Source organism: Arachis stenosperma, chromosome 2, assembly GCF_014773155.1.
Source record: "Arachis stenosperma cultivar V10309 chromosome 2, arast.V10309.gnm1.PFL2, whole genome shotgun sequence".
Classification (NCBI taxonomy): Eukaryota; Viridiplantae; Streptophyta; class Magnoliopsida; order Fabales; family Fabaceae; genus Arachis; species Arachis stenosperma.
Genome location: NC_080378.1, coordinates 22,479,549 through 22,495,833, shown reverse-complemented (window position 1 = coordinate 22,495,833; position 16,285 = coordinate 22,479,549). Strand labels below are relative to the sequence as shown.

Sequence of the window (16,285 nt, the reverse complement as noted above, 5' to 3'; positions counted from 1 at the left end):
TGAGCTCCTCAATGTCTCTTCCTTGTCTTTGTTGCTCCTCTCTCATGATCCTTTGATCTTCTCTAATTTCATGGAGGATGATGGAGTGTTCTTGATACTCCACCCTTAGTTGTCCCATGTTGGAACTCAATTCTCCTAGGGAGGTGTTGATTTGCTCCCAATAGTTTTGTGGAGGAAAGTGCATCCCTTGATGTATCTCAGGGATTTCATGATGAGTGGGATCTCTTGTTTGCTCCATCCTTTTCTTAGTGATGGGCTTGAGGTCATGCCTTCTCATTTGAACCGGCTTTCCTCTTGAATCTCTCTTCCATTGAGCGCCCTCTTCACAAATGTCTGTGAGGACTTGGTCCAACCTTTGATCAAAGTTGACCCTTCTTCATGGCCACAACTTCATAGAAGTGGTCTTGATGCACCCTTGAGATGAATCTCTCCATCTCCCATGACTCGGAGGTGGAAGCTTTTGCCTTCCCTTTCCTCTTTCTAGAGGTTTCTCCGGCCTTGGATGCCATAAATGGTTATGGAAAAACGAAAAAGCAACGCTTTTACCACACCAAACTTAAAAGGTTTGCTCGTCCTCGAGCAAAAGAAGAAAGAAGAGAGTAGAAGAAGAAGAAATGAGGAAGAAGGGAATGGCTTTTGTGTTCCGCCAAAGAAGGAGAAGTGGTGTTTAGGTTGTGTGAAAATGAAGGGGTGAAGAAGGGTATATATAGGGGAGGGGGAAGGGTAAGGTTCGGTCAAGTGAGGGTGGGTTTGGGAGGGAAAGTGGTTTGAATTTGAATGGTGAGGTAGGTAGGGTTTTATGAAGGATGGATGTGAGTGGTGAAGAGGAAGATGAGATTTGATAGGTGAAGGGTTTTTGGGGAAGAGGTGTTGAGGTGATTGGTGAATGGGTGAAGAAGAGAGAGAGTGGTGGGGTTGGTGGGGATCCTGTGGGGTCCACAGATCCTGTGGTGTCAAGGAAAAGTCATCCCTGCACCAAATGGCATGCAAAATCACGTTTTGAGCCAATTCTGGTGTTAAACGCCGGGCTGGTGCCCATTTCTGGCGTTTAACACCAGGTTCTTGCCCTTTTCTGGCGTTTAACGCCAGTCTGGTGCCCCTTTCTGGCGTTAAACGCCCAGAATGGTGCCAGACTGGGCGTTAAACACCCACCTGCTAGCCTTACTGGCGTTTAAACGCCAGTAAGTTCTTCCTCCAGGGTGTGCTGTTTTTCTTCCTTTTTTCATTCTGTTTTTGCTTTTTCAATTGATTTTGTGACTTCTCATGATCATCAACCTACAAAAAAAAATAAAATAACAAAAGAAAATAGATAAAATATAACATTGGGTTGCCTCCCAACAAGCGCTTCTTTAATGTCAGTAGCTTGACAGATGGCTCTCATGGAGCCTCACAAATGATCAGAGCAATGTGGGAACCTCCCAACACCAAACTTAGAGTTTGAATGTGGGGGTTCAACACCAAACTTAGAGTTTGGTTGTGGCCTCCCAACACCAAACTTAGAGTTTGACTGTGGGGGCTTTGTTTGACTCTGATTTGAGAGAAGCTCTTCATGCTTCCTCTCCATGGTGACAGAGGGATATCCTTGAGCCTTAAACACAAACGATTCTTCATTCATTTGAATGATCAGTTCGCCTCTATCAACATCAATCACAGCCTTTGCTGTGGCTAGGAAGGGTCTGCCAAGGATGATGGTTTCATCCATGCACTTCCCAGTCTCTAGGACTATGAAATCAGCAGGGATGTAATGGTTTTCAATCTTCACCAAAACATCCTCTACAAGTCCATGAGCTTGTTTTCTTGAGTTGTCTACCATCTCTAATGAGATTCTTGTAGCTTGCACCTCAAAGATCCCTAGCTTCTCCATTACAGAGAGAGGCATGAGGTTTACACTTGACCCTAAGTCACACAGAGCCTTCTTGAAGGTCATGGTGCCTATGGTACAAGGTATTGAAAACTTTCCAGGATCTTGTCTCTTTTGAGGTAATTTCTGCCTAGACAAGTCATCCAGTTCTTTGGTGAGCAAAGGAGGTTCATTCTCCCAAGTCTCATTTCCAAATAACTTGTCATTTAGCTTCATGATTGCTCCAAGGTATTTAGCAACTTGCTCTTCAGTGACATACTCATCCTCTTCAGAGGAAGAATACTCATCAGAGCTTATGAAAGGCAGAAGTAAGTCCAATGGAATCTCTATGGTCTCATTTTGAGCCTCAGATTCCCATGGTTCCTCATTGGGGAACTCAGTGGAGGCCAGTGCACGCCCATTGAGGTCTTCCTCAGTGGCGTTCACTTCCTCTCCTTCCTCTCCAAATTCGGCCATGTTGATGGCCTTGCACTCTCCTTTTGGATTTTCTTCTGTATTGCTTGGAAGAGTACTAGGAGGGAGTTCAGTAATTTTCTTGCTCAGCTGTCCCACTTGTGCCTCCAAGTTCCTAATGGAGGACCTTGTTTCAGTCATGAAACTTTGAGTGGTTTTGATTAGATCAGAGACCATAGTTGCTAAGTCAGAGGGGTTCTGCTTAGAATTCTCTGTCTGTTGCTGAGAAGATGATGGAAAAGGCTTGCCATTGCTAAACCTGTTTCTTCCACCATTATTGTTGTTGAAACCTTGTTGAGGTCTCTGTTGATCCTTCCATGAGAAATTTGAATGATTTCTCCATGAAGAATTATAGGTGTTTCCATAGGGTTCTCCTAGGTAATTCACTTCTTCCATTGAAGGGTTCTCAGGATCATAAGCTTCTTCTTCAGATGAAGCATCCTTAGTACTGCTTGGTGCATTTTGCATTCCAGACAGACTTTGAGAAATCAAATTGACTTGTTGAGTCAATATCTTGTTCTGAGCCAGAATGGCATTCAGAGTATCAATCTCAAGAACTCCTTTCTTCTTATTTGTCCCATTGTTCACAGGATTCCTTTCAGAAGTGTACATGAATTGGTTATTTGCAACCATTTCAATTAGTTCATGAGCTTCTGTAGGCGTCTTCTTCAGATGAAGAGATCCTCCAGCAGAGCTATCCAAAGACATCTTGGATAGTTCAGAGAGACCATCATAGAAAATACCTATGATGCTCCATTCAGAAAGCATGTCAGAAGGACATTTTCTGATCAATTGCTTGTATCTTTTCCAAGCTTCATAGAGGGATTCTCCATCCTTCTGTCTGAAGGTTTGGACTTCCACTCTAAGCTTACTCAATTTTTGAGGTGGAAAGAACTTTGCCAAGAAGGCATTGACTAGCTTTTCCCATGAGTCCAGGCTTTCTTTAGGTTGTGAGTCCAACCATGTCCTAGCTCTGTCTCTTACAGCAAAAGGGAAGAGCATAAGTCTGTAGACCTCAGGGTCAACCCCATTAGTCTTGACAGTGTCACAGATTTGCAAGAACTCAGCCAAAAACTGATGAGGATCTTCCAATGGAAGTCCATGGAACTTGCAATTCTGTTGCATTAGAGAAACTAATTGAGGCTTAAGCTCAAAGTTGTTTGCTCCAATGGCAGGGATAGAGATGCTTCTCCCATAAAAGTCGGGAGTAGGTGCAGTAAAGTCACCCAGCACCTTCCTTGCATTGTTTGCATTATTGTTGTTTTCGGCTGCCATGTCTTCTTCTTTGAAGATTTCTGTTAGGTCCTCTGTAGAGAGTTGTGCCTTAGCTTCTTTTAGCTTTCGCTTCAAGGTCCTTTCAGGTTCAGGGTCAGCTTCAACAAGAATGCCTTTGTCTCTGCTCCTGCTCATATGAAAGAGAAGAGAACAAGAAAATATGGAATCCTCTATGTCACAGTATAGAGATTCCTTGAGGTGTCAGAGGAACAGAAAAATAGAAGAAAGAGGTAGAAGAATTCGAACTTAGTGAGATAGAGTTTGAATTGTGCATTGAGGAGGAGTGATACTCCATAAATAGAAGGATGTGAGAAGAGGGGAAGAGAATTTTCGAAAATTAATTAAGAAGTTTTTAAAATCATTTTGAAAAATTGATTGATAATTTTCGAAAACTCAAAGTGTAAAAAGAATCAAGTGAGTTTTGAAAAAAAAGATTTTGAAATTAGAAGTCAAAAAGATTTGATTGAAAACTTTTTTTGAAAAAGATGAGGTTAAGAAGATATGATTGGTTTTAAAAAAAATATGTGATTGAGAAGATATGATTTGAAAACAAATTTAAAAAGATTTGATTTTAAAAATTAATAACTTGCCTAACAAGAAAAGATATGATTCAAACATTAAACCTTTCTCAACAGAAAAGGCAACATACTTGAAATGTTGAATCAAATCATTAATTGATAGCAAGTATCTTTGAAAAAGGAAAGAAATTGATTTTGAAAACATTTGATTGAAAGGATATGATTTGAAAAAGATTTGATTTTGAAAAAACTTTGAAAACTTGAAAAAAAATTGATTTGAAAACAAAATCCTCCCCCTTGTGCCATCCTGGCGTTAAACGCCCAGAATGGTGCACATTCTGGCGTTTAACGCCCAATGCACTACCTTTTTGGGCGTTAAACGCCCAACCAGGCACCCTGGCTGGCGTTTAAACGCCAGTCTGTCCTTCTTCACTGGGCGTTTTGAACGCCCAGCTTTTTCTGTATAATTCCTCTGTTGCATGTTCTGAATCTTCAGTTCCCTGTACTATTGACTTGAAAATAGAACCAAGATCAAATAAACAATGCATGCAAGACACCAAACTTAAATTTAGACACTAGACTCAAACAAGAAACATAAAATATTTTTGGTTTTTATGATTTTGAAATTTTTTTGTGTTTTTTCGAAAATTATATGGAAATAGAAAATAAAAGTTTCAGAATTCTTAATTTGGATTCCAGGAATCATTGCAATGCTAGTCTAAGACTCCGGTCCGAGAATTAGACATGGCTTCACAGCCAGCCAAGCTTTCAAAGAAAGCTTCGGTCCAAAACACTAGACATGGCCAATGGCCAGCCAAGCCTTAGCAGATCATTGCTCCAATAGCAAGATTGATAGAGATCAACAAGCTCTTGTGATGATCAGTTGAAACCTCGGTCCAATAAGATTAGACATGGCTTCTCAGCCAGCCAGACTTCAACAGATCATCATGAAACACTAGAATTCATTCTTAAGAACTCTGAAGAAAAATACCTAATCTAAGCAACAAGATGAACCGTCAGTTGTCCATACACGAAACAATCCCCGGCAACGGCGCCAAAAACTTGGTGCACGAAATTGTGATCACTACAACTTCGCACAACTAACCAGCAAGTGCACTGGGTCGTCCAAGTAATACCTTACGTGAGTAAGGGTCGATCCCACGGAGATTGTTGGTATGAAGCAAGCTATGGTCATCTTGTAAATCTTAGTCAGGCAGACTCTAATGGGTATAGTGATATACGAATAAAACATAAAGATAAAGATAGAGGTACTTATGTAATTCATTGGTAGGAACTTCAGATAAGCGTATGAAGATGCCTTCCCTTCCGTCTCTCTGCTTTCCTACTGTCTTCATCCAATCCTTCTTACTCCTTTCCATGGCAAGCTTATGCAAGGGTTTCACCGTTGTCAGTGGCTACCTCCCATCCTCTCAGTGGAAATGTTCAACGCACCCTGTCACGGCACGGCTATCCATCTGTCGGTTCTCGATCAGGCCGGAATAGAATCCAGTGATTCTTTTGCGTCTGTCACTAACGCCCCGCCCTCAGGAGTTTGAAGCACGTCACAGTCATTCAATCATTGAATCCTACTCAGAATATCACAGACAAGGTTAGACCTTCCGGATTCTCTTGAATGCCGCCATCAGTTCTAGCCTATACCACGAAGACTCTGATCTCACGGAATGGCTGGCTCGTTTGTCAGGCGAGCACTCGGTTGTCAGGCGATCAACCATGCATCGTGTATCAGGAATCCAAGAGATATTCACCCAATCTAAGGTAGAACGGAGGTGGTTGTCAGTCACACGTTCATAGGAGAGAATGATAATGAGTGTCACGGATCACCACATTCATCAAGTTGAAGAACAAGTGATATCTTGGACAAAGAACAAGCGGAATTGAATAGAAGAACAATAGTAATTGCATTAATACTCGAGGTACAGCAGAGCTCCACACCTTAATCTATGGTGTGTAGAAACTCCACCGTTGAAAATACATAAGAACAAGGTCTAGGCATGGCCGTGAGGCCAGCCTCCCAATGATCTAAGAACTAGGTGTCCAAAGATTAAAATACAATAGTAAAAGGTCCTACTTATAGAGAACTAGTAGCCTAAGGTTTACAGAGATGAGTAAATGACATAAAAATCCACTTCCGGGCCCACTTGGTGTGTGCTTGGGCTGAGCAATGAAGCATTTTCGTGTAGAGACTCCTCTTGGAGTTAAACGCCAGCTTTAGTGCCAGTTTGGGCGTTTAACTCCCATTTTGGTGCCAGTTCCGGCGTTTAACGCTGGAATTTCTGAGGGTGACTTTGTACGCCGGTTTGGGCCATCAAATCTTGGGCAAAGTATGGACTATCATATATTGCTGGAAAGCCCAGGATGTCTACTTTCCAACGCCATTGAAAGCGCGCCAATTGGGCTTCTGTAGCTCCAGAAAATCCACTTCGAGTGCAGGGAGGTCAGAATCCAACAGCATCTGCAGTCCTTTTTAGTCTCTGAATCAGATTTTTGCTCAGGTCCCTCAATTTCAGCCAGAAAATACCTGAAATCACAGAAAAACACACAAACTCATAGTAAAGTCCAGAAAAGTGAATTTTAACTAAAAACTAATAAAAATATACTAAAAACTAACTAGATCATACTAAAAACATACTAAAAACAATGCCAAAAAACGTACAAATTATCCGCTCATCAACACCCAACATACAGCTTGCCATGGAAAGGAGTATGAAGGATTGGATGAAGGTAATAGGAAAGCAAAGATTCAGAAGGAACAACACATCTCCATACACTTATCTAAAATTCCCACCAATGAATTGCATAAGTATCTCTATCTTTATTTTATGTTTATTTATCTTTTAAATTATTAAAACTCCATAACCATTTGAATTTGCCTGACTAAGATTTATAAGATGACCATAGCTTGCTTCAAGCCAACAATCTACGTGGGATCGACCCTTACTCACGTAAGGTTTATTACTTGGACGACCCAGTGCACTTGCTGGTTAGTTGTGCGAGTTGTGAAGAAGAGTTGAAATTACAATTGTGCGTACCAAGTTGTTGGCGCCATTGAGATCACAATTTCGTGCACCATTTATCCTTTTTGTTTACCCGATTTTACATTTCCGAGTGTGTTGCGCTTTTCTTTTTACGGTTTTGCTTCAACTTTCCTTCAAGGCTCCTTGTTACGAATTCTTCAAGTATATATATATATATAATATATATATATATATATATATATATATATATATATATATATATATATATATGTCGTAATACCTCACCACTTCTGTTTTACAACTTAAGCGTAAAGCTCTGCATGGTAGGATGTTACAGGCTGCAGGCTGATTAGCGGGAAGGAGATGTTGGGGATGTCGTTGTTGCTATGTTGAAAGTTGCTGGGGTGGTGGTGATCACTCTTGTCGAAGCATGTTTGCCACTTGCAAAGGGTGGTTATAGCTCCAATCCTATGGGAGATTATCTTGCCCTTTAAGCTCAGAAAACAGGTGAGCCGACCTGTTTCCCTCTCTTAGTCTCTTCATATCCATTTGAAACAACAACGAGGTATTTTAGTCTTTAATTTCCGGATGTCTTTTAGGATTGGACCAATTTTCCAGAGATTCCCTTCTGATTTCAAGTCTTCCACTAAAAGTTGGCAATCCGATTATATGATAACGTTGCTGATTTCCAGGTTCTTGGCTAGAATCATTGCTTCCCTCAGTGCTATGGCTTCAGCTACTATACTTGAAACTGCTTTCATTTTTGTTGTAGATCTTCCTCTGAAATTGCCTCTGCTGTCCTTGATTATAGACGTTGTGGCCCCAGAGTTTGGTCCTGACATGAAAGACACATCCACATTAATTTTGAGCCAATCTTCTGGTGGAGCCCTGTACTTTATAGGTTTGATCCTAGTTGTTCTCTAAATTGGGTTGTGTGATGTTGGTGTTTCTTAAATTTTGTTGAATTCTAACTTTTGGTATGTTGCATTACTGATTGTTATGTATGGGTTTGGAGGAATCTATTTGAATATTGCTGCATTTCTAGATTTTCTAAACAATATGTTTAATTTTGCTCCAGCTTGCTTTCCTACCTTTTTTTTGGCATTTGAGAACAGAACCATACTGCTCTAGTCCATTTGCACAATAAAATACATGTTTTGTAATCTTTACCTCCTGTAAACAAATAGGATAAATATAGTCATGTACAATTCTTTTTTTTTTTTTTGCATAAATTAGCTCTTACCAAGATAATATTTTGAGATGCTTTTCAAAGTAAAATTTAAATCTTTTGAGGGACACGCATTCTCCAAATTCCTTTTCAGAGCTCCTTGAAATTTGCATTAGTGGACGAGCTAGCTTCCGATTCCTTGATTTCCTTTCCTTTTGTAATATAGTGTCCTATTTTGACCGAATATATTCTATCCTTCTTATATGGCCACAACAAGGAGTTTTTTCTTTCTATGATGCTAAGGAAAATTTGCATGATCAGGTTTCTTATAGGCATGGAGAAGTTAGCTTCTATTAATTCTTAGCTCTGTTCTTTATCTGTGGTGATAAAGTCTGAAACTTTATTAGGCAGTTAAAATTCTTTCTTTAATAGTTTGACATTTTTTGTATCCAATTGTCTTTTTAAATGTCTACTTGATTTTCTTTGCTTATGCTTTATTTGCCATTCCTTCTGAAAAAATTTCTTCCCTGTATTAAGTTGTTACAAATCCACGAGGCATGCGTCTTTTTTGGGGCTTCCTAGTAGTCATCATTTGAAAAGTAGATTGCTTTGAGAACTTTGATCCAAAGTGCTTTTGGGTTGTTGATAACTCCCTATGCTGACTAATGAAGTCTTTAAAACTCAGTCTCTTGTTTACTTTGTTCATGCTCAAATTTTTCTAACTCTTCCAATGTATTCTTTTGTCTTTTTCAAATGATCTCCACCAAAATTTTGCTATTCTCACACTCAGATCCTGCATATTGAAATTACAATTTTACCAAAATTTATTAAAAAAATATTTTATTAAATAAAAAATTAAATTATTTCTAACTCATTACTCTCACCAAATTAAAATAATATTTTGCATAAAAAAGTTTTTGATTAAAAGAAAATTATAAAATTTTAAATGGCACCCGTCACTCTTCTAAAATTATATTTTGACCAAAAGTCATATAACAAATAATTTTTATTAAAATTAAAATATTTCTAACCCTTTTTCCTGGCCTGATTGAATCATACCTAGCACCAAATAAATTTAAAAAATATATTTTTACTAAAGAAAATATTATAAATTTATAATGACAACTAACACTCTTCTTAAATTATATTTTGACCAAAATTTATTTAAAAATAGTTTTTATTAAAAAAATAATTAATTCTCTCATCAAATTAAATTAAAATTTTACTACAAAATCAATATACAAACTTTTTTATTAAAAGAAAATGTTATATTTCTTGAACAAATCCATCACTCTCCTAAAATTATATTTTTTATCTATAATTCAAATAAATAATAATTTTAATTAAACATAAATTAAAAAAATTTCTCACGCATACCTTTCACCCGATTAAAATTTTATTTTGTACCAAAATCAGTTAAAAGAATAATATTTTATTATAGAATAATGTTGTCTATAATGTTATAAATTCTTAAATGACTCCCATCGCTCTCTTGAAATTATAGTTTTACAAAAAATCATAAAAAAAATTTTATTAAATAATAATTAAATTATTTCTAATTCATTCCTCTCAGCAGACTAAAATAATATTTTACACAAAAAATTCTTTTTAGAAGAAGCTAATCAACAACTAATCATTCAAATTTTGAATCTTTTGGCCGAATTAGAGTTTCCTAGGAAAGGATAACGGGTCTAATGCTGGATTTGGGATATTGGCGCTAGACTTAGATGAAATTTAGACCCATGGGAGTGAAAGTTCACTTGATGTTGGGCGCCGGTTTTGGGCGCCCACTCCTAGCGCAGGACTTGAGCCTTTCAATCTTCATTGAAAGCAGTGGTTGGGCGCTGGTCTTGGTGAACCTGGCGTTGGGCGCCACCTTTGGGTGCTGGACTTTATTCTCTTGGGCGCTAGGTGTTTGTTTTAGTATTTCTTGAGCGTCCAGTGTCCGTTTTTTTGGTAATTTAATATTGTGTCTTTCTTGTTCGTTTATCTTCTTCTAGTTATTTTAAAAACTAAATCTAAAAATACGGTAATTCTAAAACAACTCCAAATATATAATTAACTATAAAAACTTCATAAAAACATAAAAATTTTAAATTAAATGTAAAAAATCTATTAAAAACGATATGAAAAAAATCACTAAAAATGCCAAGGTATCAAGATACGACAAAGCCACCTTCAAAGTCCTTGACCAATTCAATTGTATTTTCTTTTTGTGATTTCAATTGGTTATTACTTTGTTAAGCAAGTTTGATGCTTATGTTTTGATAAATGATGATTATGATAACCGATGACAATGAATACGAAGAGAAGTTCCAAAAGAAAACTAGGAAACTGTTTATTAGGGTTAGCAAAAGAGTAGTTTGAGATTTTTTTATTATTTTTTATAAATTGGATAGTTTGGTTAAGTGACATCCATTTTTTTATAGGTACAACTCTAATTTTCTTTTTTATGAGTAAATTTGTCGGTGTTCAGAATATTTATAAATAGAAATGATAGTTTATTTTTCATTTTATTTATTTGTTGTCATCACAATCCTAAAAAATAAATATTTTTTATTAGGGTATGGGCCAGACAAGCCCGACCTACATTGAAAATAGAAACCGACTGACCCAACAAAACACCCCGCTCGTACACACTCTCAACTTCAAAACAATCCTTGAAACTACCCCAAGCTTTGCGCCTGGTTAGTCTTCCTTCCTATTTTTCACTCTATGCTTCATGGTCTTCGATAGTAAGCTCAAAATTTTAGCATCTCTAACAAAAAGTTGACCGGTGATGCACTCCTTAGAATTGTCTGGGAAGGAGCTTGACATATTCATAAGTTGAGGTTTCAAGGAATTTCTGACCTAAGAGTTTCTGATTTAATCTAATTTCTTGGCTCTCCCCTCTCTAACTGATGAATTAGCTAAAGTAAAAGCAAGTTCACTCAAGTTAGCTAAAGATTGACCGTTGAGATAGTGTTGGCTATGTAAAATTCACAAAATTAATAAATAATTATTCAATAAATTATTATTTAAAAAATTAGAAGGTTAAATTTTATATTTTAAAGAAGTAGAAATAATTAAAATATAAATTTTAACACAAATTTTAAAGATTTTAGCCTAAAATTGGCTGTCGGGTCAAACAGGTTGAATTGGACCCACAATTGGGCCAAAGGCCCAACTCAAACCCCATTTAAATGAAGAGCTCAGCTCTTCCTTCCACAACCACAAGGGAATCATGTTGAAACTTTGGGAAGAAGGGGAAGAAGAACCAAAAACCCCTAAACCCTTGTCAAATTTCATATCCACATATATTTCAATTTGGAGTTTCAATTGACGAGCCGTTGGCGGCAATACGTTCGTCTCAAAACTCTCTACAAAATCCATTGAATAATTTAGTAAGAACCTTGTAATTTCTTACTCAGCCACTCTCTCCTTAATTTAAAAAATTTGAGATTTTGATGTTAGAGATATTATGTAATTTTGATGTTTAGGATCAAATTAGCCTTGAAAACTTGGTGGGTCTTATCCCAAACTTGCATTGGTAAGATGAGAAATCTCTAACTCTTATGAAATCATTAGTATAGCAAATTCTATGTTAATTTAGTGATATTTGTATGGTGTTAGATTGAATTATAAGTTTTTTGGAGATAAATTGATGGAAGTGAAAGCTTGAATTTGGACCTTGGAGGCTGGATTTTCTGTTTGCTGTATATTTGGAGCTTTGGACATTTATGGAACGGTATATTTTGTGATGTTCCGAACTTAGGGAGGAATCGGCCAACATATAATATTGGTTTTTCGTAGATAATATATAATGTTACATGAAAATTTAGGCTAGTTGACCATAGGTTAAGTTGAATTAAATGGAATTGCTAAGGTATAGTAAGTCTTGTGTAAATTGTTGAGTTTGTGATAAGGGTGTGTTGAGTATTGATATTGATAAGGGTTGATAAGAATTGTTAATGATTGTGGTGGGTTGATGATGATAGTAACTTATGATGATGAAATTGATGAATAATGTCTGTACATTAGATTAAAAATTGTTGAATATATTGATGAGATTATAGGTATGCATGATGAAAAATGATTGGAAAATAGGTGAATTATGATTGTGTGGTTATTTTGGTTATAAACTTATGCTATACGATTTAGAGTTTGGAAAACTTAGGGGTTGTAGTGCTTTTTGCAAAAACTTAATTTTTAACCAATTTTGGTGAGTCATAACTCGGCTTTCGAACCCTTAAATTTTGTTAAACTTGTTTCAAATAAAAATTAGGTCCGTGAAGTTTATACCGTTCAAAGAATGGATGAAAAAACATTTAAAACAAAAAAGTTATGTGCGTTTGAAGTTTAGTACAAAAATCTGATTTTTCTACAACTTAGCCATTTTGATGAAAAAAAGGGGACATGCGTACGCAAGAACCTGCACACGACGCAGGAATTGGGCACTGCCCAGACATCCCGCATACGCAGATCAAGGTTTGCATACGCGAGAACGAGCACGTGACATGAAGAAGCTTTGCTGTTTTCCTGACTCGCGTATGCGAGATGGCCAACTTTCGCATTCCCACGTACGCGGACATAGTGTCGCATACGCGGAATCTCTGTTTTGTAGAAATGTGATTTTTTCAAAGTTTAGTCAATCCTCTAACTTTCCAAACCTACGTAACTATCCTCTATGATCTAATACCTAGTGTTTAAGCCTAGGTAAAAGAGTGAACCTATAGAGAAAGTTAAGTGGTAGTGGATGAGATTATGGAGGATGGAGTTCTAATTGAGAAAATGTGGACGTGCTGATTATGATATGGATGAGGACTAAAATGATATTGATTAATTGAGAATGATGAAGTATTGATGAAATATGATTAATGATTGAGATAATGTGAATTATTTGCGGAAGTGCGAAAATGTTATGAATGTATAAATGATGAATGAGACACAATTGATGATGACAATGATAATAGATAAATGATGAATTAAAAGTTTATTTGGCTTGCATATTTGAGACAATTGTTGATCCTCTGTATGTAAGATGTGACTGGATACTTTAACTTCTCGGGTTCTCCCATGGGCATACATATATATATATATATATATATATATATATATATATGAATTTAAACTTGGGGTAATTTTTCATGGATAAATTTGAGCTTGAATTTTGTCTCCCCCATGGATGAGTTTAGGATTTTTTTCCATGGTTATTTTGAGTTTGGGGATGCGCGTATAGAAGGACTGTCCACGGTTAGCTACCAGGACATGTTGGGTTAGTTATGTAACCGACAGATAATATTATCAGCCATAGAACAAACATGCATCATATTCATTTGAATAATTTGCTTGAGTGTGCATTATCTTAGCTTGCCTATATTATTAACTATGTTCATCTGTTAATTGTTTATTTGCTGTATTTGCATTTTATTTGTATTTTCCTTACTTGAATTGTATGTCTGTGCAATTGAGAGAACCCTTGTATGGTGGAGACATGATAAAGGTAGTTCTACCAGTGTTTCAGAGGGTTGGAGGAGGTAATTGAAACTATATTTTCTCATGCAAAAATTAAATTTTCTTAAAGCACAAATTAAAAACGTACTAGCCCCATTAGCCTTACTCGATTAAAATAATATTTTGCACCAAAATTAATTTAAAAATTAATTTTTGATTAAATCAAAAGTTATAAATTTTTAAATGACTCACATCGCTCTTTTGGAATTATAATTTTACCAAAATTCATGAAACATAATATTTTATTAAATAAAAAAATTAAATTATTTTTAACCCATTTCTCTCACCAAATTAAAATAATATTTTGCATCACTCTTCTAAAATTATATTTTAACCAAAAATCATATAAAAAAATCATTTTCAACCAAAACAAAAATAAAAAATTTCTAACCATTTTGTCTCAGCTAGTTAAATAAATATTTTACATCGAAATTAATATAAAATATAATGTTGGATTAAAGAAAAAAATTATAATTTTCTTGAATAGAACCATACTCTTTTGAAATTATATTTTAAATGAAATTAATAAAAAAAAGTTTTTATAAAAGCAAAAATTAGAATATTTCTAACCCAATCATCTTATAGGATTAGAATAATATTTTACACCAAAATTAATTTAAAAATAATTTTTGATTAAATCTAAAGTTAAAAAATTTCAAATGACTCTTATCACTTTCTTGATACCAAAATTCATAAAACATTATATTTTATTAAATAAAAAATTAAATTATTTTTAACTCATTTTTTTCATTGGATTAAAATAATATTTTATATAAAAAGATTACAAAATTTGTTTTTGATTAAAACAAAAAATTATAAATTTCTAAATGACACCCGTCACTCTTCTAAAATTATATTTTGACCAAAATTCATATAAAAATAAATTTTATTAAAGTAAAAATTCAAATATTTTTAACTTTTTCGTTGGCTAATTGAAATCATATTGGGCACCAAATAAATTTAAAAAATGACTTTTTATTAAAAAATATTATAAATTTATAAATAACAACCAACACTCTTCTTAAATTTAACCGAAATTTGTCCAAAAAATAGTTTTTATCAAAGAAATAATTAAACATTTTCACCCATTCTCTCATCGGATTAAATTAAAGTTTTACTAAAATTTTAGTATACAAACCTTTTTGTTAAAAGAAATCGTTATAAATTTCTTAAACATATCCATCACTCTCTGAAATTATATTTTTTGCCATAATTCAAATAAATAATCATTTTAATTAAATAAAAATTAAAATTATTTGTCACGCATACCCTTCACCCGATTAAAATTTTATGTTGCACCAAAATCAATTAAAAAATAATATTTATTATTATAGAATAGAATTATAAATTTCTCAAAGATGGCGTCACACTCTTGAAATTATATTTTCTTAAACAAAAATCAAATTTTTTTAAAGCACAAATTAAAAAATTTCTATCCCCATTACCCTTACCCGATCAAAAGAATATTTTATACCAAAATTAATTTAAAAAATAATTTTTGGTTAAATCAAAGTTATAAATTTTTAAATGACTCCCATCACTCTCTTGAAATTATAGTTTTACTAAAATTTATAAAACATAAAATTTTATCAAATAAAAAATTAAACTATTTCTAACTCACTCTTCTTGTTACCTTATGGTATTAGAGCAGTTCGTTCTTATAGAGCCTGAGAGACGGACTGACTATGCTTCTGTGCATTCTCTGTATATGTGTCTATGTGCTATTAGGATATCTAACTGATATATGTGGCATAAACGTTCATGAGCATGCATTTGGAACTTAAAGCATTAGACTTACGATATTGAGATTGATTAACTTGATATCACTTGTTTGGTGTGTATAGGGATCAGATGTCGACTCGCGGATGTAGTCGCGAGCGAGGTAGAGGCAGAATAAGAAATGCTATTCCTGAAGCAACAGGGAATAATCCTAACCCTGTAGACTTTATGGCTGCCCTGGGAAATATGGCTGCGGCTATGCAGGCGACAACCAAAGCTCTGGGAAACCAAATGAACAATGGGAATCATGGGAATAACAATGAAGATGGCCCTATCTATGACGCTTTCCTCTTTCCTGAAGGTTCATCCTCCGACCTTTAGAGGGACCTCAAACCCCACCGATGCGGACAATTGGATACATGCTATGGACAGGGCACTGTAGGCGCAACAGGTTCCTGAAGAGCAGTGGGTTGAGTTTGGAACTTGTCAGCTGCAAGGTGAGGCTCAGCATTGGTGGCAGGGCACGCGGTGTACTCTGCAGCCTGATGGGGTTGTAATTTCTTGGGAATTATTTCGAATAGAGTTCTATAAGAAGTACTTTCCCATTTCAGTCAGAAACGCCAAAGAAATTGCATTGATGCAATTAAAACAAGGCCAGATGACTGTCACTGAGTATACTAGTAAGTTCAAAAAGCTGTGTCGATTCTCTCGTATTTGTCAAGGTGCCCCAGAGGATTTTACTGAGTGAAAGTGCATCAAGTATGAGGGAGGTCTTTGGAGTGATATTCTGAGCTCCGTTGCA

General features: G+C 35.5%; 1 non-coding gene across 1 annotated transcript; it reads left to right on the top strand.

Moving 5' to 3' along the window:
* Nucleotides 1–3,076: 3,076 nt before the first annotated feature.
* On the top strand, nt 3,077–3,184 carry LOC130965072 (small nucleolar RNA R71). The gene has a single exon (XR_009081128.1). It is a non-coding gene; the product is annotated as a small nucleolar RNA R71 (small nucleolar RNA).
* Nucleotides 3,185–16,285: the final 13,101 nt, after the last annotated feature.